Raw genomic sequence first — 17,500 nt, forward strand, 5'->3', positions numbered from 1 at the left:
GAGTTATAGGACATATGAATGGCCTGGGTCTGTAGTGATCTTTGTTGATCCCACATTTTCTTGATTTGACATACTTTCCAAAGATCACAGTATACCTAGAAGCCATTTCTTCAGGTACTTTCAGGTGCGTAGCTTTGCTCTGAAGCCCTATTTCCCTCTTTACCACCAAAAAATCCAATCGGCGCTATCTTGGAATTAGACCCATCTGGACGAGCGATGGAGTCAAAAATCCAACAAAAAATACAGAATATTGTTCGTCCTTCATTGGACAATACAAAGCTGGCATGGGAGGAGGACTTAAGTTAACTGTTGACACAATACAGTACCGTGAGCAGGGTTCAAAATTAACTTTTTCGTCCACCAGCCAAATGGCTAGTGAATGTTCAAATTTTACCAGCCACTCAAAGGACTTCCATTGTTTTTTGGCTGGTGAGTGAAGCAAATCTACCAGCCAATTGCATATTTTACCAGCATTTGGCTGGTAAATGGTGCTAATTTTGGACCCTGACCGTGAGGTATTTAAATTAGCTGATACATGGTTAAACCTCATTGGCTCTTACCAGTGTATCTCTGTGTGTACTTCGTCCACAGCAATCCCACCAATCAGTCCCAAAACCTCCCAGTTAGAGAGGAAATGACCTAAACATATTCTTTATAAATATTTACAATCATTCCCTGAAAGAACCGAGCAGGTCTGCCTTATTGCACCATCCAAACGTTCTTAAAAACTTGACTTTTTCAGCGTGTATCTCGCTAGCTCGAAGGTTGTCGTTTCCCGAAGCGAACATGGTTTCGCAAGGCGAGGGTTATCCAGCGACGCCATATTGTTCCGCCGATTATCCAGTAAATTAACCGTCTTGGATCCAGACTACCTGTCCTCTGACTCCCAACGTGTCCGGATGCAGCTGTGTCCCGAACTGACCCTGCTGTGGCGGAGGCTCCCTCCTGCTTTCAGGCTTCATTAATGTGTCCGGGACAGAAATAGCAGCGTGAGTCACCGCATTAACGGAAGCCCACTGAGGCCTCGCAGCATCAAAGTGCACCCGCTCTCTGAAATGCAGATTGTGGCGATGAAGTCCAGTCTACGGTCACGTTAATAATGTGTTACCTCCTATACCAGTCAGCAGGACACATTTCGTGGTATTCATCCTTTATCTTATGGCACACTTGCAGATAGATAATTCTGTATATAAATAAATCTGATTTCTTATCTAAGTATTGTGTTCTAGGTCTTAAATCATTTTAAACAGGTCTTAATCTTCCTACGTCCATGTAACGCCTCTTCTAATGCTCAGTTTTTTATAATTCTGTCGCGTTGTAGTTCTTTCTTTAGCTCGTCCAAATATAATTTTGTGTATATGTACAGATCATTATAACTTTGTGTGTCTTTTATTCAATTTGAATGCAAGTACTTTTGTGACTTGGCATTCCGTTGTACTTTTATTTCGTGATGTAGGTCTTAAATTTCATTCATAAAGGTCTTAAAAAGGTCTTTAAAAAGTCTTAAATTTGACTTGTTGAAACGTGCAGAAACCCTGAATGAGAGAGTATTTATTAGGGATGAAAATGACCTGGATTCACCTAAAATGACCCTCGCGTTGCTGCTTTTTTTAATGCACAAACCGAACCAATTGTCTGATTTGATCCAGCGAGGTTGAGTTTACTTTGCATGGTGAAAATGACCCAATTCAGGTTTTCTGCTCACGTGTACAGAGGTCCACGGTTGACAAAATTAAATAAAATCACATTTATACAGTATTTAAAATAGGGATCGACACGATACTGATTTTTCGTTTCAAATATATTTATTGTGAAACATTTCATTCAACAAAGGAGTTTGCATGGCATTTACATGTACATCCCTTTTGCTTTTCTTCAGTTACGCACCCCTCCCACCCCAGGAGTGTATTCTTAATCATGTCTTAAAGGCCTTCTCTGCCAAGGTAAGAGTCCAAGGGAAGCCAAACTTTCTCAAAATCCCTAAGCTTGTCCTTCAGGATGAATCTAATTCTCTCCAAGTGTAGAGTATCGGTCACTTCTGTCAGCCAGTGCTTGAAGGAGGGCACCTCTTTCGTTTTCCAAAAAAGTAAGATAAGTTTTTTCGCGATTATAGCCAACCCGTTCTCATTCCGAACTCGTAAAATAAGGACGTTTGGACAGTGGCTGTCAGCGTCTGATGAGGCGGGACGAAAAAGGCGTCTTTCAGCGTGTTTGTGTAACGCACCGGGGAGAGCAGCAGTTAGAGAGGATTTAGAGAGTAGTATGTAAGGAGGTTGGTTGGGGGGGTGGATGGGTTAAACAAACACAGGACTTTCACCCAGGAGAGCGGGGTTCACATCCCACTTGTCGCTTTTTATTTTCCTCCCGCGTGTCACGGAACCGTAAGCCCACCCACGACCTTTTCCTTAACATAACTGCGTCAAAAGGGACGGCAATAGTCCCGACCAAGCGCGTTTACTTATAGCACTAAAGGGACGGCAATAGTCCCGACCAAGCGCGTTTACTTATAGCGCTAAAGGGACGGCAATAGTCCCGACTAAGCGCGTTTACTTATAGCGCTAAAGGGACGGCAATAGTCCCGACCAAGCTCGTTTACTTATAGCGCTAAAGGGATGGCAATAGTCCCGACCAAGAGCGTTTACTTATAGCGCTAAAGGAGACTTTTAGCGTCAATAAGAACGACAAAGGCACCTGACCAAGCGTCCGTATTTTACGAGATGAGTATGAGAACCTGTTGTTATAGCACTATATGCCAGAAGATGCTGTTGTGCTACTCTTAACTTCCTTAACTCCTCAGATATACCCAGAACTATTAAAACAGGGTCAGGCTCTATCTGGACCCCCAAGATCATAGAGAGAAAATGAAATATGTTGCACCAGAACTCTTGCAATTTGGGACATAAAGCGTAGCTATGAAGTAAGGTAGCGTCCATGCATTCACATTTCTCACAGAGGGGTGACACTTCTGGAAATATTTTATGCAATTTTGCTTTAGAATAGTGAAGTCTGTGAAGAATTTTAAACTGTATTAAGCAGTGTCGAGCATTAATGGAGCAGTCATGGATATAGTCCAGGCTCCCCTCCCAAACATTTGGTAGTATTGAGACACCTAGTTCCTTTTCCCATTCTTCTTTTAAATGGTCCATATCTGGAAGACACATGTCTTGTAAAGTCTCATATATTTGAGAAATTATGTAACGTGACTTAGCAAACAGTTGCAAGCAGGTCTGTAATCTATCTGGCTTTGCATTGTCGAAATTGGGAAGATGAGCTCTGACATAGTCTCTAATCTGAAGATATCTGAAAAGATTATTCTTAGGCAGGTTATATTTCTCCTGAAGTTGTTGGAAAGATGCAACCGTCCCTCCCACATATAGGTCGCCAACATTCCCAATCCCCATTGGCTTCCAGAGATTAAAGGTCCCACGATACTGATTTTTCAATGCCGATACAGATTATTATTAATTAAAGGTGCTCTAAGGAATGTCACGCGATTTTTTTAGGCTACAACATTTTTGTCACATACAGCAAACATCTCCTCACTATCTGCTAGCTGCCTGTCCCCTGAACACACTGTAAAAAACATCTCACTATCCGCTAGCTGCCTGTCCCCTGAACACACTGTAAAAAAATCGCCGTCTCTGTAGACAGCCCAGGCTCCACAAACGCCACCAAAAACAAACTGGCCAACCTGCACCACCAAACATAACAAACAGTCTTCCAGCGTTCCAGCCAATAACTGACAAGAAGGATTTGGGGGTGGGGGTTGGGGGGGTTAGTGCCATGGATGTATTAGTGCCCAGAAGGGAGGAGGGAGGGGCGAGCTTGTTTGACAATACTTCGAACGTCAACAAGAAGTAACGTCACCCAACATCGCTTAGAGCACCTTTAATGAAACAGATAACCGATATTTGGAACGGATATGCATTTACAGTGAAAATCTTTTAGTCAAAATTAAGATTAGATATAAGAACATTTGGGTTTCTTTCAACCACATTGTCAAAAAAAAAAAAAAAACGGGGATGGTTCCCTACAACGCTCTTCACAAGTAAATTAAATGATCAGCTGACTACTTTCATCAATTTCGTCAATTCTATTAGCCTGGTTGACACCAGACCCTTCTCAGCTGTAACTCAGAGGGGGTCTGGTGAAGCTTCATTCACAGCCCATTTCCAAAGGGGCGTCGCCAACGAACGCCGCTCAAATGCCTTTGGGCGCCATTGGATAGTCCTTCAACCAATCAGACCAACGATCCGGATGACGTAGCAGCGATAGCGGCATCAACCGGTTGCTGCGCTTTGGTGACCGTCACGTTGAATGTAAACAAGAAGCTGCTCGCCGTCGCTATCGTCATCGTGTAGAGCCCGAATAAACGGTTGTGATTGGTGTAAAGCCCGCCTAAACGGTTGTGATTGGTGTAAAGTCCTCCTCAACGGTTGTGATTGGTGTAAAGCCCTCCTCAACGGTTGTGATTGGTGTAAAGCCCTCCTCAACGGTTGTGATTGGTGTAGAGCCCGCCTCAACGGTTGTGATTGGTGTAAAGCCCTCCTCAACGGTTGTGATTGGTGTAAAGCCCTCCTCAACGGTTGTGATTGGTGTAAAGCTGCCTCAACGGTTGTGATTGGCGCCTCCATTTGGACAAATGGGCTTGAATGGGCTCTTGGCCAGACGGACTTGCAGAGCAAATTTCAAATTTGCCAGAAGTTCGTCCGGGTTTTCCCAGGCTACAATTTTATAGCATTTGAATAAAAAAAAAATGGAGGAGACGGAAGCTACGGCAACTTAGGAGGGACAATAGAGGTGCAGTGCAGCAACAACATCTCCACAGAAACTATAGCAATATGATAAATTAATTAAACTCAATAAGATAAAATTCACAAATACCCAACAAATCATTAAATGATGATTAAAATATGATTTAAATTAAACAAATTGGAAATTAGAATTAATAAAGTGCATTTTTAACTCCGTTACAATGACACTGTCATAGCTATGACATGACACTGTCATGAACATGTCATAAACGTTATAAACAAGTCATAAACGTTTACGACTTCTGTCATTAAGGGGCCATCCACGCAGAGACGCTTTTTGGTGCAAACGCACGTTTAGCATCGTTTGGGCCCGTCGTCCACACAAATCCAGTAAACGCACTTTTTGAAACCTGGTCTCAGCGTGAAAAAATTCGAAAACATCTCCCTTTTGGCTTCGTTTGGACGGCGGAGCCGCATACTTATCGTATCGATGATGTCATCGCCACACCCCTTCGACCTCTTACCCGCGGCCACTGACACACACGACTACGGTGAAGCTATAGGCGAGCGTATCCCATCTCCGCGGTTAAACAAGCTCACTTCATCTAAATTATTGTCTAAATAAATGTCTCTGCTCCCCGACACTTCCCTCTGCTCTGCTGGTCCTGGATTCTACACAAGATATATTGCTAACGTTATGTAGCTAACGTTAAACGTCGCTAAAGCAGCTACGTTACGTTAACGTTAGCTGCTATGGTTAGCTGTTTATAAAGTGGAAGTAGACAACTTATCAACTAGCTAGCTAATCTGTCTGCTTATCAACTCCTTGAACGGATTATAGTAACTTTTAGCACGGCTTATTGTAGAAAAGCTACCGCAGTAAAATGTGTAGATTATCAAAAAGACATTGGATCATTGATGTTTGTTTGACTGCCGATGTTAGCTAGCAGAGCTAATGTTAGCGTGCTAACGTTAGCTCTGCCAACTAGCGCGCTGCAATCATGTCCGATGGCAGACAGAATTGCAAAATAAAAAGCAATCCAACAGCACATTATACAATGTAAACAAAGACACGTTTTCTTGCGGAGGCCTTTATAAAATGAGGAGTGGTGAAAGTTATTATAGTCCATGGATGTATTAAGAGAACGTTAGTCTAGCTAGTCATGTTATCATAGACAGCATATAGTGGACCAGCAGATCCCGTGTCTCTGGACGGAGACCAGTGAAGGATATTAGAAGATCTTTCCCGGTGATGGCTGAGCGTTACTGAGCAGCCTCCAACTGAGCTTGAAGACGTAGATGTGACGTGAGCAACCTGTCTGAAAGTTGGAAGTCTTCTGGTAGCTGTGCCAAGAGAAATCTCAATCATTCCCAATCTAGCAGAGACGGAGAGCGTAGGTATATGTAAGGAGATAACATAGACACAGGCTAATTATTGATCACTAAAATGATAGTTAACATTAGTAATTCAACTTAAACAGCTAATGGAAGTCCAAACTGCCTGAGAGCTTCTCCTGTACTATACGGTAATTCCTCTACTATGAGACAGTAAGTCTCGTGGTTATGACCCAATCGTTAGCCTATTTTTATAAAAACGTCTGCTACGGAGCCATAACGTGAGGTACAAGGTAATGGAGCCTTTTATACATTGTCGTGTTTCTTTAGAAATAAACAATAGACAAATAGTCTTTAAACTCTTCAGATGTAAAGTTATTCTCTGTCAAAGTGACGTCAAAATGAATGGCAGTCAATGGGATGCTAACGGGAGCTGATGGCTTGGTAGCATGAAAATGGCGCCATAGGAGGTCCGGGTTGTGAGGAGACGCTTATCCCCTTGGTTAGGATGGGAAGTGGAAGTGACGATGCTCTTCTTCTCCGTTTTTTTGTGAATTTCTGAAGCAGAAACAGCGCCGCCTATAGGCCTGGAATATGAAGTAGCGTGTTGAGTCATTTACAAATGGATCCGTATGGACGTAACAATTCTTGAAACAAATCCAGGGAAGACGGGTAAAACGTGTGGACGTGGCCTAAGTGTCATTCGGTTTTTGTCATGACAAGATGACATTGTTTGGGTTGTCTTGATTATGACAACTTGACATTAATCAAAGTGACATTACCAGAAGTTGTCTTGATCATGACAACTTCACATTAAATTTCTTTGGACTGTACTTATTAAGACAACTTGACATTAACCAGGATGGCATTACAAGAGGATGTCTTGGTCGTGACAACTTGACATAATGTCATCCTGTTTAATGTCAAGTCGTCATGACAAAAACAAAATTACACTTAATGACAGAAGTCATTAACCGAAGCAGAGGGACAGACTCAGAGCTGGAGCCGAGCCGATATAGCACACTTTTTAATTCATCAGCTTAATCGGTTATCAGGCAAATTTAACACAGATACAGATAATCTGCAAACTGCCAAAAAAAAGCCCCGATATAATCAGTCTATCCCTAATTTAAAATGACAAATAAATGTAAAATAAACCTCTATAATCATATCGTTTTCACTCCTTTTAACAATAAGAAAGGAAGGCTTTCTTCTTTTCTTCAGTCATGTATATTGCTCAGGTACATAGGCAATTTACGATTGCTGGCATTTTTTTTTCCCACTATTTTTGTCGCCATTTTCTTTGGACTTTTGGACAAGAATTTTCCGTAGTCTTTGGCGTTATTTTTTTAATTAGCTTTTTGATGTGTTTGTCGCTTTTTTGAATCCATGCAGACGTGTCCCAGGACCTCCCTAGATAGTTGGAGATCTTAACCTCCCCAATGTTGAAGCCAAAGTTATGTTTCACTGAGGGCAGAACATCTCTCACAGGAAACACAATGTTTTCAGCATCAGACGCTTATATCTACTATATAGACGCTCGCCGTAGATGTAGTATCGTGTTTACTCTGAGATGGAGATGAGATGCGGTGAAAAAAAAATCAGTCCAGACTCTCACGTGGCGTGTGAACAGCGTGGTATTGTGTGTGTGTGTGTGTGTGTGTGTGTGTGTGTGTGTGTGCGCAGAGCGTGTCAGCGCTGCTGTCTGGTCCTGTTAGCGCTGACGACTGACAGCCGTGACAGCACATAGAGCAGGCTATTAAGACGAGGGACAGGAAGAGGCTGCAGTGTGTGTGTGTGTGTGTGTGTGTGTGTGTGTGTGTGTGTGTGTGTGTGTGTGTGTGTGTGTGTGTGTGTGAGTGAGTGTTTAAGACCGTCCAGCGCCCACGTCGTTTAAATAGCAAATGCACCTGCGCCCATCTTTGCGCCCATGGGCGTGCTGGTCTTACAGGGTGGTGTGTTCAGGTGCATTCTGGGCGTATTGCCATCTTGAGGCAGCGGGAAGTGATCGCACCATTGACCAACAAAAACCTGGTCTAAAGTCAATAACGCAGCATTTCATTGTTATTTTAACAGAGCATTAGTAAAATGCTCCTAGGCTCGTGCACAGCGCGTACACTATGCTTGTTACACACACAGGGACGCACAGCAGCACACACACATGCAGAAGATTACAAATAAAAATATTACGGTGTAAATCCTCCATCATAACAGCAATGCACCAAGGTCCAAACGCACCTGGCTTTTAAAGGGAATGGGAGATGATCTCTGATTGGTTGATTGCATATTACGCCCAAAACACCCCTCTGATTAATGAAGACACTAAGGACAACCCTTTAGAACCATTCACCCGGACCACGGACCCTTTTTTCCGCCGTCAAACTAGCAAAAGTGGATTTGGACACGCCCTAAACGCACCTGCGCCAGGCGCTTCACGCCGTGACCTCAGATCGTTAAAAAAGGGCCCTCAGTGTTTAAGTTGTTTCTCTAGAGAAAGGAGAGTTATTTCAAAAAGAAGTTTTGTGCAAGAAAGTAAGTTTTTAAAAAAAATCTGCCAACTGGCCGAACAATCGTTGAGTCATCTGTATCGATCGACCCCCACAGATACCTTATGGTATGTTTGCTCTGACATTATATATATATATATATATATAAAGCTGTATTTTTGCTTCCCAAATAGCAGATGAATATATATCCAACAGCTGATTGCTTATAATAGATTCTCAGTAGAGCCTCTGACCCACTCTGCTGTCCTGAAGCGGACTTTGTGTATATGAAAGTGCAGCGTGTGGGCAGCCGGAGCAGAGACACAAGAGCCCTTGTGTGTGTGAGAATCTGTAAAACTGTGAGTCTATTGTCATATTATTTGTACAGTTGGTGTGGGTGGGCAGCACGGAGCCAGAGGGCAGCACATGTTTACACTGAAAGAGACGGAGAGAGATCCTCTCTGCAACGCTATCCAACACTGATCCATCTGCTTCTGGAATTTAAAGTAGCTGAGCGGTTGCTGTTGTTGCTGTTGTCGTTAAAGGAAAGTTCTGTTGTTTTTTTAACAAACTTGTGGTTATCCTTTTGTCGTTTTGTTTCCATCATTCAATTTTATTGATAGCGGTGTTTCCTTCAGGATTTTTTGTTAGCAGTGGGGGCAGGTCTGTCCCAACAACAATCCACATTTCGACAATTCTGTTGCTAAACCTCCTGACTTTGCGCTGCCCCCAAACAGCCAAATATGGGTTACCATTGAATTTGAAATGTGATTTGAAATACTACAGCTCCTCACCTTTTCTAGGGATGCCAAACACGTCCATATCTACTGTGGAATTATGGAGAAAAGCCCGAAATCTGTCTGTAGATTCCTTCATGCACAACTCGTATTCTTCCAGATGTTTGCTACCAGATGTTGTAACAGCGGTGATGTTGTGTATAGTTTAGGGTCCTCGCCACCACCAGACTAATCAGCATTGCAGATTGAACATGTAGCTGGACTTGAATGGCCTTCTTTTGACTGAAAGTACTGCCAAACTACACTTTTTCTGCTCACCAGTTCCATTTCCACTTTCTCACAGCCTACTGCATTGAACGCTCCACCTACGTAAACACCTTCCCGTAATCAACGGCGCCGTCATTACGTCGACCAGCGTAGCGTAGTAACCCCGTCAAAAAGCCCAATATTCAGCCGCATCCGAAGCTGAATCCTGGCATCCCTGGTACATAGATGAAGCACCAAAGAACTTTTTGGAAGGTAATTGGCTTTTTAATTCAAAAGTGTGTTAGCGAGCTGAGTGTCCGCTGTCGTTCCGATGTCCCCGTTGCTGAAACTGAAGCTGGATGGTCCGTTTTTAGCCGAAGGGATTGTCATACGGAGGATGAAGAGTCTGCACAGTTCAGACTTCTCCCTGGAAGTCAGGAGGATGGGGGGGGGATAGTGCAGCAGGTGCGAGGGGGGGGAAACCCAACTCCTCACCCCTAACCCTCCACTGTCCACTGGCTCCCCTCACACCGACACAGGAATCTTTCTACGCTCTCCAAGGAAACTGGAGCCGGCGTGTCTTCACCTTTCTCCCCTTTCTGTTGTTTATATGCTACCAGGCTGCAGTTAACACTCCCGTGTGGGCCAGTAAAGCTGACCTCTGACCCCCATAACAAGGAGCGAAGTGTTGATGTTAAGTTGTCAAGTCGTGTGGAGGACGCTCACACCGGCGCAGCTCCCAGCCCGAGGACAGCGGGCAATAGAAAAGGGAAGTTGTTCTTCTGCCGAGTTAATTGCTGACAGTGTCGTTGACCTGATGACCTGTGTTGAGGAGAAATAACGGCTCCCGCTGCACGGCTTCTCTCTCTCTCTCTAACACAGCACTGTGTTCTAGGTCTTAAATCATTTAAAAACAGGTCTTAATCTTCCTACGTCCATGTGACGCTTGCTCTAATGCTCGTGGAAATGTTCGAAGTCAACACAGCGCTGCGGTCATTATTAAGATCCTGCAGCCAGTGACTGACGTGTTGGAAAGTTACGTGTTTCTGAAGACTCCTTAAAGGGGCGCTATGCAGTTTTAGCCATTTCTTCGCTGTTTTCTGTCTTTTTGCTGGCAGGTTTCTCTATAGAGCTCCCCTATAGCTTCAGAATAAATATTTGGCCGCTCCTATATTTACTTGTGTCTGATCCTTCGCTCAGTCAGTCTGCCGTTTCCTCTTTCTCTGTTCCTCTGACAATGCTTTCCTAGCTTTCTGCTTCTTTTTTGCTGACTCAGCCATGACGATAGTGTGAAAAACTCCATCGCTACCTTGTTCTTACAGCTAGCTGGTTCCTGTATGTGTGCAGTGCCGTAAAGCAATTTGTTACATCTGAGACCTGATATCACGCCATACTTCATGACGCTGATGCCGGCGGCTCGCCAGCCGAAAGTTGCGAGGGCGGTTTTTCCGCCCACAGGCGCTAGGGGGAAGCGAGACGACCACCATTCAACCTGAAAAAAGTCATATAACCGTTCTAATGTCTCCGAAGCTGGTCAGTTAAGGTAACATAAGCTAAAAAAAAAAACGGCATAGTTCCCCTTTAAAACACACGCGTCAAACACGAGGCCCGGGGGCCGAGCCCGGCCCCTCGCAAATTTTGATCCGGCCCTTATATCAACTTAGGTTTACAATACATTTTGGCCCTGTGTAGTTGTGCACCAACCCAAAAAGCCCATCACAGAATTTTCGGCGATCCGTGTTCATTTCACGGAATTGAGGTTGGGTTCCATACAACGTACATGCACACATCCAAGTTATTTTGGGGCATTTGGTTGAAAGAAACCCATATTTCTAATAACCTTCACGTTGTAACTAGAGCTGGGCGATATGGAGAAAATCAAATATCACGATATTTTTGACCAAATACCTCGATATCGATACCACAACGATATTGTAGCGTTGACTATTGGTGCTTTCACTGTCAGAATCAGAATCAGAAATACTTTAATAATCCCAGGGGGAAATTATTTTTGTTACCACTCAGGTATACAACAACATATACAAACAACATATATTATCCAGACTTTTAACATATATATTAAAAATAATATACAGTAATAATATATAAAATATGAAATGTACAGTATCAATGTGCAAATAGTGCAATAAAAAAGAGAAGTGATTGTCTATGTTTGAGATGATTACAGAGAGGGGGTGTTCGACTCTCCGAGGAAGGCACTAAATATTTAAACAATGAGATTTTAGATAAATAATCATCAGTAATGTGGATATAATGCCTAAGTGGGTAAAGGCAAATAATAGAACAGTTACAACAGTCTGGTAAATGGATATAATATCGATATATTGCCCAGCTCTAGTTGTAACTATATATAACTTTGAAAATGGGTCAAATTTGACCCGAGGACACCACAAGGGTTAATAATTAGCCAGTCCCTCCAGAAAAATGTGATTTTGCAATCGCATAATTCAACGCATAATCAGCCAAAGTCTGCATATTTATTTGGGGGCCACATTTTTTCAAATACGCCGCACTTTCGCCGCATAAATTGCCGATTTCTGCGCAAAATATGCGGGGCTTGCATGATTTCATAATCCCCGCATTTTTGTTGCAAAAAAGTCACACATATCTTAGCAGAAAGTTGAAAAATGTTGCGTTTACTTCACACAAGAGCAGCCATTTTCCCCTGTTGCCATGGGAACGTTATGAAGTGACGTAATTACGCGACGTGAACATCATCGAAAAGCTGCAAACCCCGCGATGAAGCCGTGACGAAACCGCAGTTTTTGCAAGTTCCCGCAATTTCAGCGCATAAAATTGCATAAATATCCCGCATATTCCATCGCAATTTTTTAAGAAAACGTGACGCATAATCAAGGATTTTTGCCCAAAACAATCACATAAAACACTCCGCATTTTTCTGGAGGGACTGATAAGAAAGTAGAAGGATCTAGGTAAAAGTTGCCTCGGGCTCTGCACACAGTTTACGTAACAGAAGGTGATTACAGGCGTCCCTGGCGTTGCTCGTGTGCAGCGTAGAGTTCCCCCCCGAGGCTACGCCTTCAGATGGAGCGTGAGCTGTTTCCGGAGTAGAGATAAAAAGCTGCGGAGGTGCGGCCGGCTCCCACCCTCCCTGCTGATCCACTCCACTGATCTCTTGTCTTTTTAATGAAGCGTCTTTCAGCGGAGCTTAGCTCAGGCGTGCAGCGTGCTCCGACCGGCACAGCTCCGCCAAAACAACAACCACGCAGGCCGGTTAATTACAGAGCGCTCACTCCCTCGTGATGCATTTGTGTAATAAATTAAGCTTACCTTCATGCCTCCAGACACAGAAAAACAAAAAACAGGATGAGCCAGGATGTATTAACTCTGAACTAAATCATGTTTGGCAAACACAAAGCCACGTGCAAATACCTGCACGCCGCAGGGACTCCAGGTGTTTGAGGGCGTCTAACCCTAGGTCAGGAAGTGTGCAAGTCCCGACATCAAAGGCCAGTTTCCTGGACGGGTTACATATTAAACTAGAGTAGCTAATGCTGGTTTAGATGTGGGTTATGTGGTGGAAGTATTTCGATGCAGCAGGTGTAGATGTTTTAAAATAGGAAGGTGAAACAAAATAAGACAGTCGAAGACCAAACCAAGTTAGGTTTTTGTATTTTATTATAAATATATTTGCAAATATAGGAGTAACACGATTTCACAAAAGGCACAGCAGCCCCGTGTGGGAAAGTGTCTTCAACGAATAAGATAAAGCACACAGTATATATGCATCTCCAGTTAGATTTCTAAACATGACTCAACATTTCTTACAATCAAACATAGTCAGACATTCAGGAGCCACCTCACTTCTTCCCCTCTGTACCACTTTCTACCCCAAAGTTTAGACATCCCGTTTATCTAAACTATTTGAGAAGTCTCAACTATTCAGGGAGAAATAACAGATAGTTTAGGGTGACCTTGTAGCTCCTATCTGTTCAGCGTACACATTACGTTCCCAGACTCTGTGGCTCTTACTTTCAACATGTGAGGATAAGAAAAACTCACTTTCAGCATTGTGAGACAAAGTAAAACAGAAATAAGACAAGAATATAAAGAATCATGCTTAAATATAATTTTGCCATTACAGTTAAAAAGCCCCACTTTGAATCTGGCATTTACCACAGGTGGTATGACGAGCTGCAGGTGATGGTCATTGGTTAAAAGTGAACACGTGTGTGGAGCATTTTCATGAAAAGTTGTGCTCACCCTCCTACCGAGGCCACCGAATCTTGTTTTAAAGCAGTGGAATGCAAAAGTCTTAGGGAGCTAGGGTTGCAAGATATTGACAAAATGTGATATTGCGATATCGATTATGAATATTGCAATATCAATATTAATTTCGATATTTTTAAATATAAGTAAAATTACAAATGTTATGGGAAAACGCATCAAAATAGATTCATAACAAATTAAACAAGTGTTCTTACAACACAAGATTTATTTCAACTGACAGTCATATTGGACCGGTCCAACATGAATAAATAAATAAGGACCATGACTACAGAGCAGGACATCTTCTACTGGTTGGACAGTATGAATATATAAATAAAGAGAACAGGACATGTTCTACTGGTCGGACAGTATAAATGTATAAATAAAGAGAACAGGACACAACTTTTTTGAGGTTCTATTGAGGTTGACAAGTAGCAGGTGATTGTTTATTGGTTAAAGTAGGGCTGTCAAACGATTAAATGTCCTTAATCGCGATTAATCGCATGTTTTATCACATGATTAAAATTCTATTATTTTGCATTTCAGAACAGTTTTTAAGTCCATATTAACAATGGAAAACCATTCTTACCAGTGGATCTTGATTGGGAATCAAATGAATGCAAAGAAAGTGACTTTATGAACTTGATTTTGCATTTGTCAGCACTGTAACCGTGTTTAAGCCAGCTACTAGCTAGCGGTAGGCTAACGTTAGCTGCTGTCGAGTATAGTGTTAACTAGCTAGCGGTAGGCTAACGTTAGCTGCTGTCGAGTATAGTGTTAACTAGCTATCGGTAGGCTAACGTTAGCTGCCGTCGAGTATAGTGTTAACTAGCTATCGGTAGGCTAACGTTAGCTGCTGTCGAGTATAGTGTTAACTAGCTACCGGTAGGCTAACGTTAGCTGCTGTCGAGTATAGTGTTAACTAGCTATCGGTAGGCTAACGTTAGCTGCCGTCGAGTATAGTGTTAACTAGCTATCGGTAGGCTAACGTTAGCTGCTGTCGAGTATAGTGTTAACTAGCTATCGGTAGGCTAACGTTAGCTGCTGTCGAGTATAGTGTTAACTAGCTACCGGCAGGCTAACGTTAGCTGCTGTTGAGTATAGTGTTAACTAGCTAGTGGTAGGCTAACTTTAGCTGTTGTTGAGTATAGTGTTAACTAGCTACCGGTAGGCTAACGTTAGCTGCTGTCGAGTATAGTGTTAACTAGATACCGGTAGGCTAACGTTAGCTGCTGTCGAGTATAGTGTTAACTAGCTAGCGGTAGGCTAACTTTAGCTGCTGTCGAGTATAGTGTTAACTAGCTAGCGGTAGGCTAACGTTAGCTGCTGTCGAGTATAGTGTTAACTAGCTAGAGGAAGGCTATCGTTAGCTGCTGTCGAGTATAGTGTTAACTAGCTATCGGTAGGCTAACGTTAGCTGCTGTCGAGTATAGTGTTAACTAGCTAGTGGTAGGCTAACGTTAGCTGCTGTCGAGTATAGTGTTAACTAGCTACCGGTAGGCTAACGTTAGCTGCTGTCGAGTATAGTGTTAACTAGCTAGCGGTAGGCTAACGTTAGCTGCTGTCGAGTATAGTGTTAACTAGCTAGCGGTAGGCTAACATTAGCTGCTGTCAAGTATAGTGTTAACTAGCTAGAGGTAGGCTATCGTTAGCTGCTGTCGAGTATAGTGTTAACTAGCTAGTGGTAGGCTAACGTTAGCTGCTGTCGAGTATAGTGTTAACTAGCTAGTGGTAGGCTAACGTTAGCTGCTGTCGAGTATAGTGTTAACTAGCTAGCGGTAGGCTAACATTAGCTGCTGTTGAGTATAGTGTTAACTAGCTAGCGGTAGGCTAACATTAGCTGCTGTTGAGTATAGTGTTAACTAGCGTCATGTGCAGCAATGTTTGTGTTTCCTGTAACGTCTGTTTCAGAGCATCAGAGAGAAGAGCAGACATATCAGTGGCACCAGAATGAGGAACCGAAATCCGCGTTGCTATTCCTGCAGCAGCAGGAAGTGTTAGGAGGAAGAACGGCAAAATAGTCGCCTGTTAGGCACGACGCAAAGCCGAGTGAAGTGAAAATAAATTAATAAATGGCGGCATGCGATTAATACGATGAAAAAAAATGAACGCATTATGCTCGACCCTTAATCGCATCGCGATTAACGCGTTAATGCTGACAGCCCTAGTTAAAAGTGAACAATGCTGCTTGTGCTCGCCCTGCTACTAAGGCAACCAGATCTTCTTTGGCGGACCAAACAAGCGCTCTATTAACGTTTGTGTTGTCTTCCTGTTGACCATGCAACTTTTGGTTTTTCTGGGTCAGAATTTGAGTTGTTCTTTTTCAACATTTGTCACTTTTCCCGGGCCTTTTTGTTGGGTTTTTCTTCCAAATTTTTTGTCACTTTTTCCAATGTTTTTGTAGATTTTTTTCACACTTTGTTGATGTTTTCGCCGATGTTTTTCGCTGTGTTTCTGAAACATTTTCCGGAATTTTTTACACTTTTTTTTCAACGAAAATTGAATAAAACACCCAAATTCAATGAAAGTAGTGAACTGATCATTTATTTAACTTGTGAAAGAGCGTTGTAGGGAAGCATCCACGTTATTTTCTTTGACAATTTGGTAGAAAGGAACCCATATTTCTATATTATATATATAGAAACTTTTTGAAAATGGGTCAAATTTGACCCCGAGGACAACGGGAGGATTAAAAGTGAACGCTCCTGCTTGTGCACGCCCTGCTACTAAGGCAACCAGATCTTCGTTTTTTTGGTGTCTGAAAGACTTTTGCATTCCACTGCTTGGAAAAAAAAAGAAAAGACAAAGCTGGTGTCTATTATTCCTGACAGTATGTAAGGTGACACCAGTCCTCTCTCCCTCTCATTCCTCTCTCCACCTTTCTCCTCCCATCAGTCTCACGGAGCTCAACTGTTTCAGTAATAGCCCAGAGAGGGGGCTGAAATCCAGTACTGGAATGTAACTAAGTACATGTACTCCAGTACTTGTACTTCAGTCCAAATGTTGAGGTACTTGTACTTTACTTGAGTCTTTTCTTTTCGTGCCACTTTCTACTTCTACTCTGCTACATTTCAGAGAGAAATATTGGACTTTTTACTCCACTACATTCATCTGTTCCAGCTTTAGTTACTAGTTACTTTAGTTACTCCGCTACATTCATCTGTTCCAGCTTTAGTTACTAGTTACTTTAGTTACTCCGCTACATTCATCTGTTACAGCTTTAGTTACTAGTTACTTTAGTTACTCCGCTACATTCATCTGTTACAGCTTTAGTTACTAGTTACTTTAGTTACTCCACTACATTCATCTGTTCCAGCTTTAGTTACTAGTTACTTTAGTTACTCCGCTACATTCATCTGTTCCAGCTTTAGTTACTAGTTACTTTAGTTACTCCGCTACATTCATCTGTTCCAGCTTTAGTTACTAGTTACTTTAGTTACTCCACTACATTCATCTGTTACTAGTTACTTTAGTTACTCCGCTACATTACTGTGTTCCAGCTTTAGTTACTAGTTACTTTAGTTACTCCACTACATTCATGTTACAGCTTTAGTTACTAGTTACTTTAGTTACTCCACTACATTCATCTATTACTAGTTACTTTAGTTACTAGTTACTTTAGTTACTCCGCTACATTCATCTGTTCCAGCTTTAGTTACTAGTTACTTTAGTTACTCCACTACATTCATCT

At 42.5% G+C, this 17,500-nt stretch overlaps 1 long non-coding RNA gene across 1 annotated transcript in view; it reads right to left on the reverse strand.

Moving 5' to 3' along the window:
- Window positions 1-7,462: 7,462 nt before the first annotated feature.
- Window positions 7,463-17,500, reverse strand: part of LOC116061898 — a 10,633-nt gene continuing 595 nt past the window's right edge. Inside the window, exon 2 of the long non-coding RNA XR_004107837.1 lies at window positions 7,463-7,524. This is a non-coding gene — a long non-coding RNA (uncharacterized LOC116061898). The remainder of the gene's footprint in view (window positions 7,525-17,500) is intronic.

The sequence above is a fragment of the Sander lucioperca genome, chromosome 3 (genome assembly GCF_008315115.2).
Source record: "Sander lucioperca isolate FBNREF2018 chromosome 3, SLUC_FBN_1.2, whole genome shotgun sequence".
Taxonomy (NCBI): Eukaryota; Metazoa; Chordata; class Actinopteri; order Perciformes; family Percidae; genus Sander; species Sander lucioperca.